A 17,188-nucleotide genomic window follows, 5' to 3' on the forward strand; every position below is an offset into this window, starting at 1 on the left:
AAAAAAATTACCTTGGCCTTTAACTGAAGATATGACTGCCATCAAAATGTCTTTATAGATTTAGAGAAAAATCTGCCGCACGCTCCGGCAATGATTCTTCTGGTTAGCATAAGGCTAGAAACTGAGCTCATTTTATTTAACGTCGCAGATCGTTGACCTTGCATCAGAACTGGAAAAGGTTAGAGGTTAGAGATCGCCTTGGGTTCGAGGTCCATCTAACCTTTGCCATTCCTGATGGAAGACTAGCGTCCTGAATGATTGGTCTGAAGATTCCAGTGAATGTCAGGAACCCAATGTCAGGTACGTGGGAGGGAATGGAGGAGGGAGGGGGGTGCTCCTTAATGGCCCTTAACAGCCTAATGTCTCAAATCTCCAGTTGCTCTCTGGAATTCGATTGAAAAGTATATGCTATCACTGTTGCTTTCAGTACTGAAACATTTATTACGACATCAATAAAGGATTTAGTTGAAGCATACCAGAAAAAAACAGATGATAACTAATTGTTCAGGGTGTGCAAAAAATACAAGAAAAGTTCTAACCTGCACAATTTGCAGCATTTGGGTAGTTAACCTATTGATGTGACACAATAAAAGGTTCACAAACCTTCATCTGCCTAACAGATAAATCAGATCTTCATAAAACAATTGTCTTCTGGTCAAGCATGTTCCAGAAATTCTTATTATCGTTAGCTATTATGCATGAAGTACATGTGGGAGTAAAATCAGAATTTACAGTGCAGAAGGAGGCCATTCGGCCCATTGAGTCAGCACCGGCCCTTGGCAAGAACATCCTACTTAAACCCAGGCTTCCACCCTATTCCCATAACCCAGTAACCCGACCGAACATTTTGGACACGAAGGGGCAGTTTAGCATGACCAATCCACCTAAACTGCACACCTTTGGACTTTGGGAGGAAACTGGAGCACCCGGAGGAAACTCACGCAGACATGGGGAAAAAGGGCAAACTCCACACAGACAGTCACCCGAGGCCGAAATTGAACCCGGGTCCCTGGAGCTGTGAGGCAGCAGTTCTAACCACTGTGCCACCATGCCGCCCTGGTGCCCAGATCAACGATGTATTTGGATACTTGTATTTGCTCCTCTCTGTCTGCTGTACCTCAGTAACACCAGCGGAAGATTACATGGACTGTCGGAACACAGATTCAAATTACTGAAGAATGTTGTAATTACACATGCTGTATCTTCTTCGGAATGATGACCAATTGCTCCACTCACATGCAAATTGGGGTGGACCATAAAATGTTGGCCTTTAGACAGTGATGCCTACATCCCATGAAAGAATTTTTTAAAATGTTTTCAATCATTCTCACTCAAGAGAATGTTCGGGCAGCACGGTAGCATGGTGGTTAGCACAATTGCTTCACAGCTCCAGGGTCCCAGGTTTGATTCATGGCTTGGTTCACTGTCTGTGCGGAGTCTGCACGTTCTCCCCGTGTGTGCGTGGGTTTCCTCCGGGTGCTCCGGTTTCCTCCCACAGTCCGAAGATGTGCAGGTTAGGTGGACTGACCATGCTAAATTGCCCTTAGTGTCCAAAATTGCCCTGAGTGTTGGGTCGGGTTGCTGGATTATGGGGATGGGGTGGAGGTGTGGGCTTGGGTAGGGTGCTCTTTCAAAGAGCTGGTGCAGACTCGATGGGCCGAATGGCCTCCTTCTGCACTGTAAATTCTATGATCTATGATTTGACATGGACGTAAGAAAATCCGAATCGAATAACAATAATAGGAAAATAAATGCAGAGTGAGGAACATCCTAAAAATTATCCTTTCAGGATTATTCTGAGCGCCTTTGTCCAAAATGTACACATTTTCTTCCAGACATAAGGCGCGATTTAACAGAAAGGTTTCCAAGTGCCATTGGCGGGGTGTCCCCTGATGGCCATGTTGGTGAGATCGCGGCCCGTATTTAACATCACTCAATGCTGGAAATGAGCACCCACGAGCATCTTGCCTTTACATGCTGTCTTGCCCTGTGATTTGCCTCAGCATCTCACTGCAAACAAGGGTGAGCTGCTATTAAATGCCCCATGACCATTCACTCATGTCAATAAACAAGCATGGCAGTGCGCAGACCCGCTCCTCACTTTGGCGATGCCGACCTGGTCAGGCTTCACAACGCTGTGGATGCGAGATGGGATATCCTGTTCACCCGAGGGGCTCCGATGACCAGGAGCAGGGATATGTATACCACCTGGAAGACAGTCGCAGTGGCTATCGGTGTGGGAAGCATGATCAGGAGGACCGTCGTCCAACGTAGGAAGAAGAACAACGACTCCACCGAGCTGCAAGGGTAAGTTACAACCTTTCTCATGGTATCGGTTCCGCTGGCCAATCCTCAAATTCCCAAACCCCCTCCTGATAAATCACTGGCTGTCACCTCGCACCTTCCCCACATTCGATCTTCGTGCTTGTTCCTCGGCAAACCCCAGAGATCTGCGTCCTCAGACCCTCTGAGGAACCGGACCTAGAGATCGCGGGGATGACCAAGGAGAGAGCAATCACTGACAGTGAGGTTAGCCTACGCTGCAGAGGTAAGGATCCACTGCCCCTTCACCCAGATGATCCGTCTCTCAAGTGAGTTGTTCATGTCAGACAAAATGATCCTTCCCTCTCACTGACCACAAAGCCACTCTCTCGCAGGATGGCCATCTGATGGGGCCAAGCCATCTGGCGTCGTCTTCCCTTTGCGTCCACTCAAGAGACCACCATGGAGGAGAGCTCCGAGGAGACCACCATTGAGGTGTCCCAGCTATCACCCCCACCTTTCACCCGTGCAGAGACATACACCTCGGTGGGTGGCATTAGTGGACAGGCTTCTGGGGCACAATCTGGTGAGCACCACACAGTTGCTGATGCACAGCAGGTGGAGGCAGGGACATCTGACGGAGTCAGCAGTTGGAAGTCTGCTGGATCCCAGAACTCTGCTGAGTGCCAGTCAGATGCCGAACCTCTGGTCAAGGTTCTCCCAGAGCTGAATCAGATGCTAGAGCACGGCCGTGAGATTCAGGGGAGGATGTCAGCGACATTCCAGTGAGTGCATAGCGATTCGAGGAGTCCCAAAGGCTACGGGCGCAGAAGATGATGTCGACAATGCGTGGCACCGAGGCCAACACTGCTCGGGTGGCAACTGCAGTGGAAAGCCTGGAGCATGAAGTCAGTGTCTTGAGTGGTGTGCAAGGCGTGGCTCAGTCAGTGACGACCAGGTCTGATGGCCTCAACATCATGGGTGGGATTCGCCATTTCTTCTTTTTCTTTTATAAATTTAGAGTACCCAATTCATTTTTTCCAATTAAGGGGCAATTTAGCATGGCCAATCCACCTAGCCTGCACATCTTTGGGTTGTGGGGGCGAAACCCACGCAAACACGGGGAGAATGTGCAAACTCCACACTGGACAGTAACCCAGAGCCGGGATCGAACCTGGGACCTCGGCGTCGTGAGGCTGCAGGGCTAACCCACTGCGCCACCGTGCTGCCCGGGATTCGCCATTTCTGAGATTAAGTGTTGACGCCAACGCAGAATTTGTGGACTTTCTCGACTGAAAAACTGGCCTGGACCGATTCAGCGACTGTAAAGGGGCTAGCACCGGTGTCACGTGGAACAGAATGCTCTTTCGTGGGAAACCTGCTGTCAGTCATTCTTCCACATGGAACAAACATTGACCAGACATTTTTGCAAACCCATCAACCAGTAGTGTTTAAGAACTCGCACATTATTTCCTCCAGTTTCTGTTCTTCAAAAATCCTTTTTGTATGCTTGCTAAAATATGGAGCTCTTCGGGAGAGCAGACAGGAAACATTTGTCACTATCTCTAATATCCTTTGAAATTCCCCAGTTTACATTTGTTGAGTTGCAGAGGGTTCTTATTTCCCCATGGTGCCCAAAGCCTCAGCAAAGCATTTCTCTCAGCTTGTAAAGACCAGTTTACATCAAGAGCCTATGGTGTTAAGAACGACAATCAGTGGATTAGCTTTCGGAACCCAATGGAGGAACAAGGGGAAAATCATTGCAATTGTTCCCTTTTTCTGCACCTTTGAGTTGGCAGGTAGCGTGGCAATGTGAATCAAAAACAGAAAATGCCAGGAACATTTCGAGGATCAAGCAGCATCTGGGGTCTTTGACCCTTTGTCAAGCAGTGCTTGAACCCAGGATGATGCACAGAAAAAGGGATCAAGTGAAGGATAGAAAGAATAAGAAATAGAAGTATGGTTGCCAACGAACTGCGTCATGTAAATGCAATTGATATTCCAGAATATGCACTAGAAAATCCATTCAGTGAATACGTTTGAGCATAAATCTAGCTTCTAAGGTCCCATTCACCATTCCGGTGTAAGTAATGCACCCAGCAATTTAACTGGGAAAGGAAAATCTTCTATTGATATTGATGTCTATTCAGTATAAGAAATCTATGCAAGAAAAACACAAACCTTCAATACCCAGAGCCAATTTGAATTTCGATTTTCTATCCATTCCAAAATCGTATTCCCCTCATGCTCAAAGTTATTTCATCCCAAACAGTTCAAAGCCTGAAGTAGAGTGATGGTGATCTGCCGATTAAAACCTTTCTGTGAAGAACACTGCTGTCCATCACTCTTATGGAAAGAAGCAGTCACCACATCTGTGTAACAATGACTGACAGGATGTTCCCACGAATAAAGATTCTGACAGTTGTTCATGAGTGATATTCAACCGATGGGTGTTTTTTAAAAAAAGATAATGGGCTTGATTCTCCGGCAACGTGTGTAGCGATCGAGCTTCCGGCCGAAATCGAGGTTCGCACAGGGAGCCCGACCGACCAGAATGCTCCGGCCCAATGCTGGTGGCGGGATCGGTGTTTGCACCCTAATGACCCATTTACATCCACTTAGTGGGCCCGGCATCAGATTCTCTGGGCCCTCATGAATCTCCGGGACTTTGGGCCAGGTATCATGTGGGTGGAATTCACTACAAACATCACCAAAAGTGAACCTGGCGTGGTGGCCTTCGTGGTGGGCCAAGAAGGTAACTCCTGAAGGGAGTTGCTCCCAAAGTCCATCTGAAGGCTACAACCTTCCCCTTCCCCCCACCACCAGATAGGCCGTCTCGCTTCCACCGCCACCCCCCCCCCCCCCCCCCCCCCCCCCCACAAAGGCCATCTAAGTAGGGAGACACCCCCCCCAGGAATTTCCTAAATAGAGAGATCCCCCCCAGGGACCCCCTAAATAGGGAGAGTCCCCCCAAGGACTCCGTATATAGGAAGATCCTACCCAGAGACCCCCTGAATAGGGAGACCACCCGACAGGCTCACCCTTAATAAAGGAACCCACTAGAGACCCGCTAACTAAAGGGACGTCTGTCTGGAAGCTAAAGTAAGAAGTCTTACAACATCAGGTTGAAGTCCAACAGATTTGTTTGGAATCACTAGCTTTCGGAGTGCACCTGACGAAGGAGCTGCACTCCGAAAGCTAGTGATTCCAAACAATCCTGTTGGACTTTAACCTGGTGTTGTAAGACTTCTTACTGCGTCCACCTCAGTCAAACGCTGGCATCTCCACATCAAGGAGAGTAGTCCAGACAGGGGCAGTTTAAAAAAAACCACTGAACTGGAAGCACCATGCGTCCATTCCTGGAAAGACGAAGCAGCGACTCGCGTTTATGATCTGTGAAATTGTGAGGCACTTAGCCCACCCGGCCTACCCTCCTGCCTTCCATGGCCTCCTGGCATTAATGATATTCGTGGTGAGCAGTAGCAGTAAAGCTCTTGTTCTTCAGCCATAGAGCACTCCCAGCCTTTCACAAAAGTCTTGGCAGCCTTCAGGGAGCCACCTCCTCTTGTTTTAATGTCCTAATTGGACCTGGTGTTGGATGCGTTCCTGCCCCCACCTGCAGTTTGATCCAACCAGGAGGCATGTTGCATGCTGTGTGGACAATTTATATCACGTTAACAACGCGGGTCTCACATCTGTTCTCGCTCGCTCTGATTTTGGGCATGCCCAGAGGGTAAAACTCAGGCCCTAGGCTTTTTAAGTGGTGAGGGTTGTACCAGCTGTGTGAAATGGCCGTAGGCAGCATGGAGTCTTGAGTATTCACAAAATCTTCAGAAGAGGAGGGAAGGATGTAAATTATTACATAACATTCGAGGGATGGAAAGGAAGATTTCTCCATGAATCCATTCTAATTATTCCTAATAAATCATGCATTCTGTTCAAAAGAATTAAAATAATTCTTAATTCTACTTTTTACCAAAACTTGCCAACGTATTATAAATTAGCAGAATTCTACTCTCCTTTCGTAATAAATTTACTCGCAGAAAAGATAGTCAATAACAGATATTACACCATCCGCTTTCTGGTCCATTAGAAGTGATTTACAGATAACTGAGGTTCTATAATCACCAGAAGCTGAAACACCAGGAAAGATAAATGGCTGAGTTTGCAATCGTCGGCAAAAAGAATGATGAAGGAAACATATTTTTCCAATTGAAAATAGGCTGCCACATGCATTGGAACAATGGGTTTCTCAAAAAGGCCATCAACGAGTGCTTTCTGTGATACTTGCAGTCATATAATTCTCACAATTGTACTATTTCTGGCAGATATCCAAATGCTCCATTATTTAAATATTTTTTTTAGAATTTACAGTGCAGAAGGAGCCCATTCAGCCCATCAAGTCTGCACTGGCCCGTGGAAAGAGCATCCCACCCAAGCCCACACCTCCACCCGCTCCCCGTCACCCAGTAACCCCACCTAACCTTTTTTATTTGGACACTACGGGCCAATTTAGCACAGCCAACCCACCTAACCTGCACATCGTTGGACTGTGGGAGGAAACTGGAGCACTCAGAGGAAACCCACACAGTCACGAGGAGAACGTGCAGATTCCACACAGACAGTGACCCGAGCCGGGAATCGGACCTGGGACTCTGGAGCTGTGAAGCAACTGTGCTAAACACTGTGCCGCCCTATCTGTGCTAATTGACAACATCGGATAACTGTTAAGTTCAAATGGATGAGGGAAGCGTATTAATTCTTTAGGATTTTCAAGGCTGATTTTGTATCATTTTGGGTGGCGGGCACTATAAATATATATGTCAAAATTTTTTTTAAAACAGTTAATAGTTATTTTCGACAATAGACTAATTGTGAATTTTAAAATAAATAAATCGTATCTGAGAAATGTGAAGGAGAAACAGAACCTGCTGCAAGTGAAATTAAAGAAATGTGCAGTCAGTGACGGCACTTAAGTTTGTTCTTTTTAATAAGCAAGAAAGTCTGTCGTAGGGATTCCCCAGGATTCTTAAAAGAGCAGGTCAGAGGTTGGGATTTCTGTAGCGAGTAACTCACCTCCTGACTCCCCAAAGCCTGTCCACCATCTACAAGGCACAAGTCAGGAGTGTGATGGAATACTCTCCACTTGCCCGGAAGAGTGCAGCTCCAAGAACACTCAAGAAGCCCAACACCATCTAGGACAAAGATGATGAACACCCCATCCACCACCTTAAACATTCAATCCCTTTGTCATTGGTGCACATGCAGCATGTACCATGTCCAAGATGCACTGCAGAAACTCACCAAAACACGTCTGACAGCACCTTCCAAACCTATGGCCTCTACCACCTAAAAGAGAATACTCGTGGGATCATCACAACACGCGTGATCCTCTCCAAGTTGCACTCCATCTTGGCTTGGAAATACATCACCCTTGCTTCCATGCATCAAATTCTTGAAACTCCCTCCCACAGCACTTCGGGGGAACTTACACCACACAAACTGAAAAGGTTCAAGAAGGTGACGCAACGTGACCTTCACTATCGCTGTAACCCCATCTAACCTGCACATCTTTGAACACTAAGGGGAAATATTGCACGGCCAATCCACCTAACCTGCACATCTTTGGACTGTAGGAGGAAACCGGAGCACCCGGAGGAAACCCACACAGACACGGGGAGAAAGTGCAAACTCCATACAGTCACCCAAGGCTGGATTTTAACCCGGGTCTCGAGCTGTGAGGCAGAAGTGATAACCACTGTGCCACCGTTATAATACCCCTCCAGGCAACATATTTACATGGATGGGTCAGTTAAGTTTCTGGTCAATGGTAAGCTCAGGGCATTGATGGAGGAGGATTTAGTGATGGTAATGCCATTGAATCTTAAAGGGGAAATGGTTGATTCTCATTGTTGGAGATGGTCATTGCCTGGCACCTGTTTTTTTAATTATTGTCACAAATAGGCTTATATTAGCACTGTAATGAAGTTACTGTGAAAATCCCCTAGCCGACAAACTCCGACGCATGTTCGGGTACACTGAGGGAGAAAGGGAGAATTCAGAATGTCCAATTCACCTAACAACACATCTTTCAGGACTTGTGGGAGGAAACCAGAGCACTGGAGGAAACCCCCGCAGACACAGGGAAAATGCGCAGACAGTGACCCAAGCCGGAAATCAAACCTAGGACACCCTGGCGCTGCTAGCGTGCCGTCCTATAGAATGGCTATATCACTATATCTGGGGGAGGTGATGGCACAGTGGTGTAGATGCATAGTCCCAGTTGACCATAGACTGCTTTCCCCTTTGAGGGGGAGAGTTGACTGGTGGTAATTTAACCTGAGGGCCGCCACACCCTCATGGGTAAGGTTGAGAAGGCGGGAACTTCATGAATAACCTCAGCCAGTACGGGAATTGAACTTGCGCTGCTGGTCTTGCTCTGCATCACGAACCAGCTGTCTAGCCAAACTACCCTATGTCGTGAATGCTCCTTCAGGTCGAGGATTTTAGAGAAATAAGATAGATTTATCGGGAGTTCAGAAGAAACGTCTTCTCCCAGAGCGGACCCAGAGAGTAGGGGAGTATATGGATTATGTTGAGGTGATTGGCCTTGATACAGCTAAGGGGAAATTGGATCAGCACTTAAGGAAAGAGGGAATAAAAGGATATGTTAATGGCATCAGATGGTGCAAATGGGAGGAGGCATGGACTTGCTGGGCCAATTGGCCTGCATCGACACTGCAAATACTTTGTAGCACTTTGGAAAAAAAGTAGCTTTTTTTTTTAAACTGCCCTTTAATGATTTTGACTGGCCCGCAGTTTCTGCTTTCATTGCAGTATCATCATTTCCCGGTTCGCTCATCCTGCTCTCGGTTAGTAAAAAAGTCAAATGATTTTCAACATAACTCCATTGTTTGCTTAATTATATCATGCTTAATTAAATAAAGTTCCAAGTGTCTATATGGCTTTACAAGCTTTCCAAAGGAATCCAATTTAGATAAGTGAATACTCTGGTTTAATCATAGAGCCTCTTAAAGTGACAATGCAGAGAGGAAGGGGCAGAGGCTGAAAATTCTCTGTGGGGCCACTTTAATGCGTATCACTGGGCAAAAATTGGGTGCTCGCAAATCAGCAGCCCAAAATTGGACCAAGTTTAATGTGCCATGCCTGTTCATTATCCCCTTTCTTGAATCTGACGATAAATGTTCAAATTACCTCATAGTGTGATGGTAGCAAAATTGCAAGTCCAATAAATAATGACAAACAGTACACAGTCACTGTGTTTACTCTTGCCACAATGACATGGTATAGAAAAAGTTGTATTTTAGTGTCTAGAGCATAGTTGTCAATAACGTGCTCAACACCTGGTGTGCTTTTGTGAGGGCCACGAAGAATCCTCTGTTGGACTTTAACCTGGTGTTGTAAGACTTCGTACTGTGCTCACCCCAGTCCAACGCCGGCATCTCCACATCATCTGTTAAAAAGAGAGGTGCATTCAGGGTGCAGCAGCTGGTGGATTTATTTGCGGAGGTCTTCAGAGAAGAAATACTACTATTGATGGAGGAGCAGGCTAGACAGTGGCTTCCCAGATCCTCTGATCCAGTTTTGGAGGCCTTAGTTCAGGAATTGGAAAGTAAGAGAGATATTATGTTTCCACAGGACCAGGAGGCTCTCCACAGGACATGCTCTAAAGGAAATGGGATCAGGTAGCCACAGAGGTAAATTTGAGAATGCTGGCCCTGACGGCCTGGCGGCAGGGTTGGAGGAGGTTCAACAGGTTGTCAAGGTCAGTGAATATATCTCCAAATGCTGTACCCTGACCACTGTGCGACCAATCTCACACACGCTGCTCAATGCATGGCATGAGGTGTGAGCTGCAGATGTGTGACCATTGATATCTTGCTTCGCACCATTCCCCCACTTTCCTCAACCTAACGCTCCCCTTCTGGATTGTTGTTGCCTGGTCAGCTAGTATAACCTCAGCAGGAGGGGAGTGAGCAAGTTCAAAAAGTCTGATGAAGAAACACTGTAATTTGAATTGACAATCACAAGCACCAGCTCAGATACAGACCCTGCCTATACTTAAGAGGGTAGCAAAGAGGTGAGTGACTGAGTACATGTGGGCTCTAATCAGGTCAGGGGTAAAGACTAGCTCATGTGTCTGTTCCCTGGAGGGTGAGGTCTCAGATAATTTCTGTTGCAGCAGATTCGGATGAGGACTTTTCTGAGGCAGCGTCCAGGGGAATGCTGGTGGGCATGTACACCGAGGTGCCTGCTGCATTGACAAGTCCGTCAGATAGCCTCCTGACACTGTGAAGGAGCATGGAGAACTCCAGCTCCAATGTGACAGAGGGCACCATCCTGTCCAGTGAGGAAGTGACGGCTAATTCCATGACTGCACTTGTGGATCCAGCGTGATGCAGCTTCCACTGTGGCAAAAGCAGAATCCATCCAGTATTTCAGTGCTGCAATGGAAGATCAGACTGGGCTCATGAGATCCATGTTTGTTGCAATGTAAGCTTAGCTTGGTGCCATGTAGGCCCATATATGCTCGAACATCCAATCAGTGAAGCGTCTCTTGTAGCAGGTTCCATAGATGTTGTAATTTCTATAACAGATTTTTGGGTTAATGCACCTTCTGTCAACAATTTCCTTTGGATGGCTTCATTCCCGAGGTGACAAACTAATGCCATTACTCTGATACATCACAGTATAACTGGAAACATGCAACTATGAGAATTACAAAAGGGGTAATCATTGACATTCTGAAATGCTTCAGATACCTTGATAATTGTAAGGGACTGTGCTCCAGTACAGAAAGTGAGGTGTTCTTTGTGTTGCTAATTTTAAGGCTGGTTGGCGTAATGTTCACAAAGACCACAAATAGCTTTTAACTTGAACAAAGCTATAAATGTATTAACACTACTTAATTGGATTCAACAATTACTCCTATATAATATGCAGTTGATACAAAACATATATCTACACTCATCTACAACAAATCTCTAACTATTACATTAACTATGATCTGCTCTCACTCACATTATGTTTCCTTCAGCCTGTCCCCTAGCTTTCCCCTCAGCCTCTTACCTACAAGGTTTAATATGGATGCCTTATATAGTTGTACATGAAAATGAAATGAAAAATGAAAATTGCCGTCGTCTGGGTTACTAACCCACCAAGATCCTGGAAAGCCTTTGCTCATCACTTGTGATGCATTCCCGTATGGTATTGGGGCCATCCTGTCCCACAAGATGGAGAACGGGACCAGGCGGCTGATAGCTTTTGTCTCCCGCACATTGACTGCAGCGGAAAAGAAGTACGCACAGATCGAGAAGGAGGGCCTGGCGGTGGTCTTTGCGGTGAAACGCTTCCACCAGTACGTGTATGGCCGCCACTTCACTATCGTGATTGATCATAAGCCTCTGCTGGGACTTTTCTGAGAGGATAAGCCAATACCGCCCATTGCTTCCGCACGGATCCAGTGCTGGGCTTTGTTGCTCGCTGCCGATGTGTATTCTCTGGAGCACAAACCAGGAACCCAGATAGCGAATGCCGATGCTCTGAGCTGATTGCCTTTGTCGACCGGCCCCATGCCGATCCCCACAACCGGTGAAATGGTTGCAACCCTAAACGTTATGGACTCCTTACCTGTCATGACATCACAGATCCGTGAGTGGATCCAGGCGGAGCCAGTCCTTTTAAAGGTTCGACACATAGTCCTGTATGGTGGGCAGCATAGACTGCTCCCAGGTGAGTTGCGGGCATTTTCCTCCAAGCTGTCAGAATGTAGCGTGGAAGACGGTATCCTCTTGTGGAGGACGCATGTGATTGTCCCGGAAAAAGGACAGGAACTGACACTAAGGGACTTGCACAATGGGCACCCGGGTGTGACCAAAATGAAAATGTTGGCCCAGAGTTATGTCTGGTGGCCAGGCCTCGACACCGACATTGAGAAGGTGGCCCAAAACTGCTCCATTTGCCAGGACCATCAGAAGCTTCCGCCGGTTGCACCCCTACATCACTGGGAATGGCCAGGGCGGCCTTGAGCGCGCTGGCATGCGGATTTTGCCAGCCGTTTTCAAGGGTCCATGTTCCTTCTATTAATTGATGCCCAGTCAAAATGGTTAGAGGTGCATAAGCTGGTAGGCAGAACGTCCTGCACAACAATCGAGAAGATGCGTTTGTCTTTCAGTACGCATGGCCTCCCCGAGGTGCTTGTCAAGGACATCGGCACCCCGTTCACAAGTAAGGAGTTTGCGAGGTTCATGAAAATGAACGGCATACGCCATATCCGCAGCGCTCCATACCACCCAGATTCCAATGGGTTGGCGGAGTGCAGACATTCAAACGGGGCCTAAAGAAGCAGTCTTCTGGGTCTATTGAGAGGAGACTGGTTCGTTTTTTGTTTTCATACAGGACCACTCCACATGGACCGTGGATGTACAACCCTTATGCCGTTCATCACGGAAGCGCCATTCTCTGTCTCGTTACACGCCGCCCGATCCAGCACCTCGTGCAAATGGTGTTCGGCCTGCGGCAAAACGAGTCCGACGCCCTCCTTCGCCAGGGTCTTCCGTGGATTCCTTGGACTTTGTGGGGGGAGGGATGTTATAACCTGCCTGCTTACCACTGGCTGGGGACTAATGGCAATCCCACAATCCTTAGGGAGTATGAGATTCCCAAATGAGGGGGGCGGAGAAATCATGAGCAGATTCCCTGCAAAAATATAGCTGGCCAGTATGGAACCAGCTAGAGAGGAGTGAGCAGCAAGGGAGTTGCTTCTGCTGCTGTTGTGTATATATGTATATATGTTATTGTAAATAAATGTTATTTCTTTCTATCCTTCAATCGTGCTGGATTCTTGTCCCCTATGGACAAGCGCTCCATATACACAGGATCTGCTCAGACGAGGAGGAGCGTAACAGACATCTACAGACGTTGAAAGATGCCCTCGTACGAACGGGATATGGCACTCGACTCATTGATCGACAGTTCCAACGCGCCACAGCGAAAAACCGGACCGACCTCCTCAGAAGACAAACATGGGACACAACCGACAGAATACCCTTCGTCGTCCAGTACTTCCCCGGAGCGGAGAAACTACGTCATCTTCTTCACAGCCTTCAACACGTCATTGATGACGATGAACATCTTGCCAAGTTCATCCCCACACCCCCACTACTTGCCTTCAAACAACCGCGCAACCTCAAACGAACCATTGTTTGCAGCAAACTACCCAGTCTTCAGAACAGTGACCACGACACCACACAACCATGTCATGGCAATCTCTGCAAGACGTGCCAGATCATCGACATGGATACCACTATTACACGTGAGAACACCACCCACCAGGTACGCGGTACATACTCATGCGACTCGGCCAACGTTGTCTACCTCATACGCTGCAGGAAAGGATGTCCCGAAGCGTGGTACATTGGCGAGACCATGCAGACGCTGCGACAACGAATGAACGGACATCGCGCAACAACCAACAGGCAGGAATGTTCCCTTCCAGTCGGGGAACACTTCAGCAGTCAAGGGCATTCAGCCTCTGATCTCCGGGTAAGCGTTCTCCAAGGCGGCCTTCAGGACCCGCGACAACGCAGAATCGCCGAGCAGAAACTTATAGCCAAGTTCCGCACACATGAGTGCGGCCTCAACCGGGACCTGGGATTCATGTCGCATTACATTCATCCCCCACCATCTGGCCTGCGAAATCCTACCAACTGTCCTGGCTTGGTACAACTCACACCTCTTTAACCTGGGGTTACCCCATCTCTGGATCTGTAAAGATTTAATCACCTGCTAATGCTCGCATTCCAAGCATTGTTTGGCATCTTTGAATTTGTCTATATATGTGTTTCTGGAACAGACCTCTTCATTCACCTGAGGAAGGAGCAGCGCTCCGAAAGCTAGTGACATCGAAACAAACCTGTTGGACTTTAACCTGGTGTTGTAAGACTTCGTACTTTTTAACAGAGGCAAGCCGGTTTTAAGAAACCTGCGCATGCATGCACACCACAACTTGCGTTAGCCACTTGGGGCCCCCTGGTGAACATGTGGCCTGTCAGGATTGTGTTTAATGCTGGGTTTGCAAGCCACAGGCAGCACAAAGTTTCCAAGCTGCATAATGTTCCCTGCGTCAACCAATGGGCCTTGCTCAATATCTAGCTTGCAGAGTTTTGAGATTTTGATATTCCTCACTTAATGTAACACAAATACTTAGATAGACTTGGCGGAACCCATAGTGCGGGCAATAAAAATTTACTGCCGATCACACAGCATGTCAAGACACATTTAATTTTCTAAAAAAACAATTTCCCTGAAAATGGACAAGATGTAGGTCAAGAATAAACTTAATTAAATGGAGGAATCTCCCAATATTCAAAGCACGCCTTCACCGGGCATATTTAATCCTGTCAGAGTTGATTCTATTGCTGACAACCAAATATGTAGCAATGCTTAGCACAGGTTGTTAAGATGCCTTTGAATTTTCCTTTTATTGGTTCCAGGAATTCTAAATATCGTAACGTCTGCCCACCTTAATTTATTTACATTAATTTCATCTGCCCATTATTCACGAGAATATGACATAAATATGATTTATCTGTATGTGCTTTAAGATGCATGTGTGCATTGCGCTTGGCAAGGTGAGATATGACAGTGCTCTGAGAAGGTAGCCGTTTTTAGGAGAATCTGCTTTTTGACCCTTTGCCATCTTTTTTCAGAGGGGAGGACTGCAGCAGCTGCAATGTCATTTGAGAAGTGAATGCCAGAGATTTAAATCTGATTCCAGTTCGCAGCCTTCCGCAGACCTCCGTGGTTCAGAAGCTATCTCACCTCCATTACCGTGCCCTGAAGCTCCACACGCTGCACTGTCTGGATAAGATCCAGGCGCTGGCCACTTAGCAAAAATCAGACACACTCAAACTGTAGCAATCTATTTGACCTGGACTAGCTGTGGAAAATGGGTTGCATCAGAGCCTCTGGATTGATAAGGGAATTGAATTTTCTCCATTGACTTGCAAAGGCTTGGGCATCAATCATTAGCAAGCATCAGATATGGTCCTCACCCCAGTTAGATACCAGAAATTAGACAAGGCACATTGGTACTTAAGGTTTCTCCACAAATGTGCAAGACAATAGGTGATAATTCAAAGCACAGCAGCTCATGTGCAAATAATAACTATTTGTTCACAACAATTACTGCTTCGAAAATCAAGCGATACAAGCAAGGGGAAAACAACTCATATCTTCAAGCGCAAAATGATCAATAGTGTCAGTTTGGGTCAATGAGATTCAATCCCCATTTCCCACACGTAATATGACTGAAGAGGTTGTCTGGATACTAAAGATTTTAAGGAGCGTACACGAGCACTTGAAAATTCTTTCACAGCACTTCACATACCTCAATAGAAAATCTTGGAGAAGAAAGAACGCCAGCATAGAGAGTGAAAAGAAGAAATAATTATCCTGAAGAATGAACTTCAAAAGGTTTACCTGTGCAACCACTCCATTTTCCCTCAAAAGTAGCATGGAAAAAAAACATTTGTTTTGCAAAAATATAGTCGCCTTTTAATAAAATTCCCTGAATAATAAGTAAGGTTTCACACATTCCGATTTTATCCTAAAATTCTTGTTATTCACTTTCAGATCACCTCAGTTTTTTCCTTCCAAATTTTCATCTAATTTCTCACCTGAAGTGGATTGGTGCATGAGTTTATCACCTGGTGAGTCAGCTATTCAGGCACACCAATATCCAAGATAGCACAACAAGGACAGGATATGTTTCAGAATATGTTGATTAGTGGTTTTCATAATTAAAATGTGTGCTTTGGACCTTTATGATGCAGGCTGTTGCAACATGGTGGACTCTGCAATTTGGGCTCAAAGGGAGTCCTTGAAAACCGCCTGCTCTGCTGGATATTTAGGCTGCCATTTTGTGGTGCCACGCTGTTGAGCCTCGAGGCTGCAAGGTTCTCAAATTGCTAAATATTTATAATATATTTATTGAAAATCACTTCACAGGAGGAGATGGGAGTTATTTTTATGCCACATTGACCTTTGCTCTGGTGCCATTCTGGGTGGTATTTTCGCGAATGCCGAATAAGGCAATTATGGTATTGTGTTGTGTCCTTCCTGATGGAACAGACAATCTATTTCAGAATAGAGCAGAACGTCTGATGTTGTGGGATGCTTTAATATGGTAAAGATTTCTTCCATTCCCACTAATCGCCACAAAAGCTGTCATGATATTCAAGAGAACATCACAGCACATAAACACATACATAATGATAGACAGAGCAACGGACCAATTAGCACACATAACACGACAGCCAATCACAGACAAGAGCATACACAGTACAAAACAATAAACACGACACTTCCTGGGTGGTCCATTAGGAGACGGCACAGGGCAAGGACCTCAAAGCCAGACACTCACCCAGTCACCACGTGCTGAGTACCAAGTTTGTTGTATAAATAGTTCAACAGAATAAAACTGCGTTGTACCAATCGCAACCGTGTTGGTTCGTCTGTATCTCAGAGCACCCAACACATCAAAAGCTATCCAAGTCCAACGGGTTTTTGGCATTTTGGAGGAGACAGTGGCGTAGTGGTAATGTCACTGGACTAGAAGAACCAGAGTAATGCTCTGGGGACATGGGTTCAAATCCCACCGCAACAGCTGGAGGAATTTAAATTCAATGGATCAAAAATGAAAATTTGGAACGCAAAGTTAGCCTCAGTAATGATGACCATGAAACCATCATTAAATGTCAAAACCCATCTGATTCTCTAACGAGGGAAGAAAATCTGCAGACCTGACCTGGTATGGCCTACATGTGACGAGCAATGTGATCCACTCTTCACTTTAAAGTGGTCAAGTAAGCCAAGGACAATTAGGGACGGCCAACGACACCGT

Source organism: Scyliorhinus torazame, chromosome 10 (genome assembly GCF_047496885.1).
Source record: "Scyliorhinus torazame isolate Kashiwa2021f chromosome 10, sScyTor2.1, whole genome shotgun sequence".
NCBI classification, from domain to species: domain Eukaryota; kingdom Metazoa; phylum Chordata; class Chondrichthyes; order Carcharhiniformes; family Scyliorhinidae; genus Scyliorhinus; species Scyliorhinus torazame.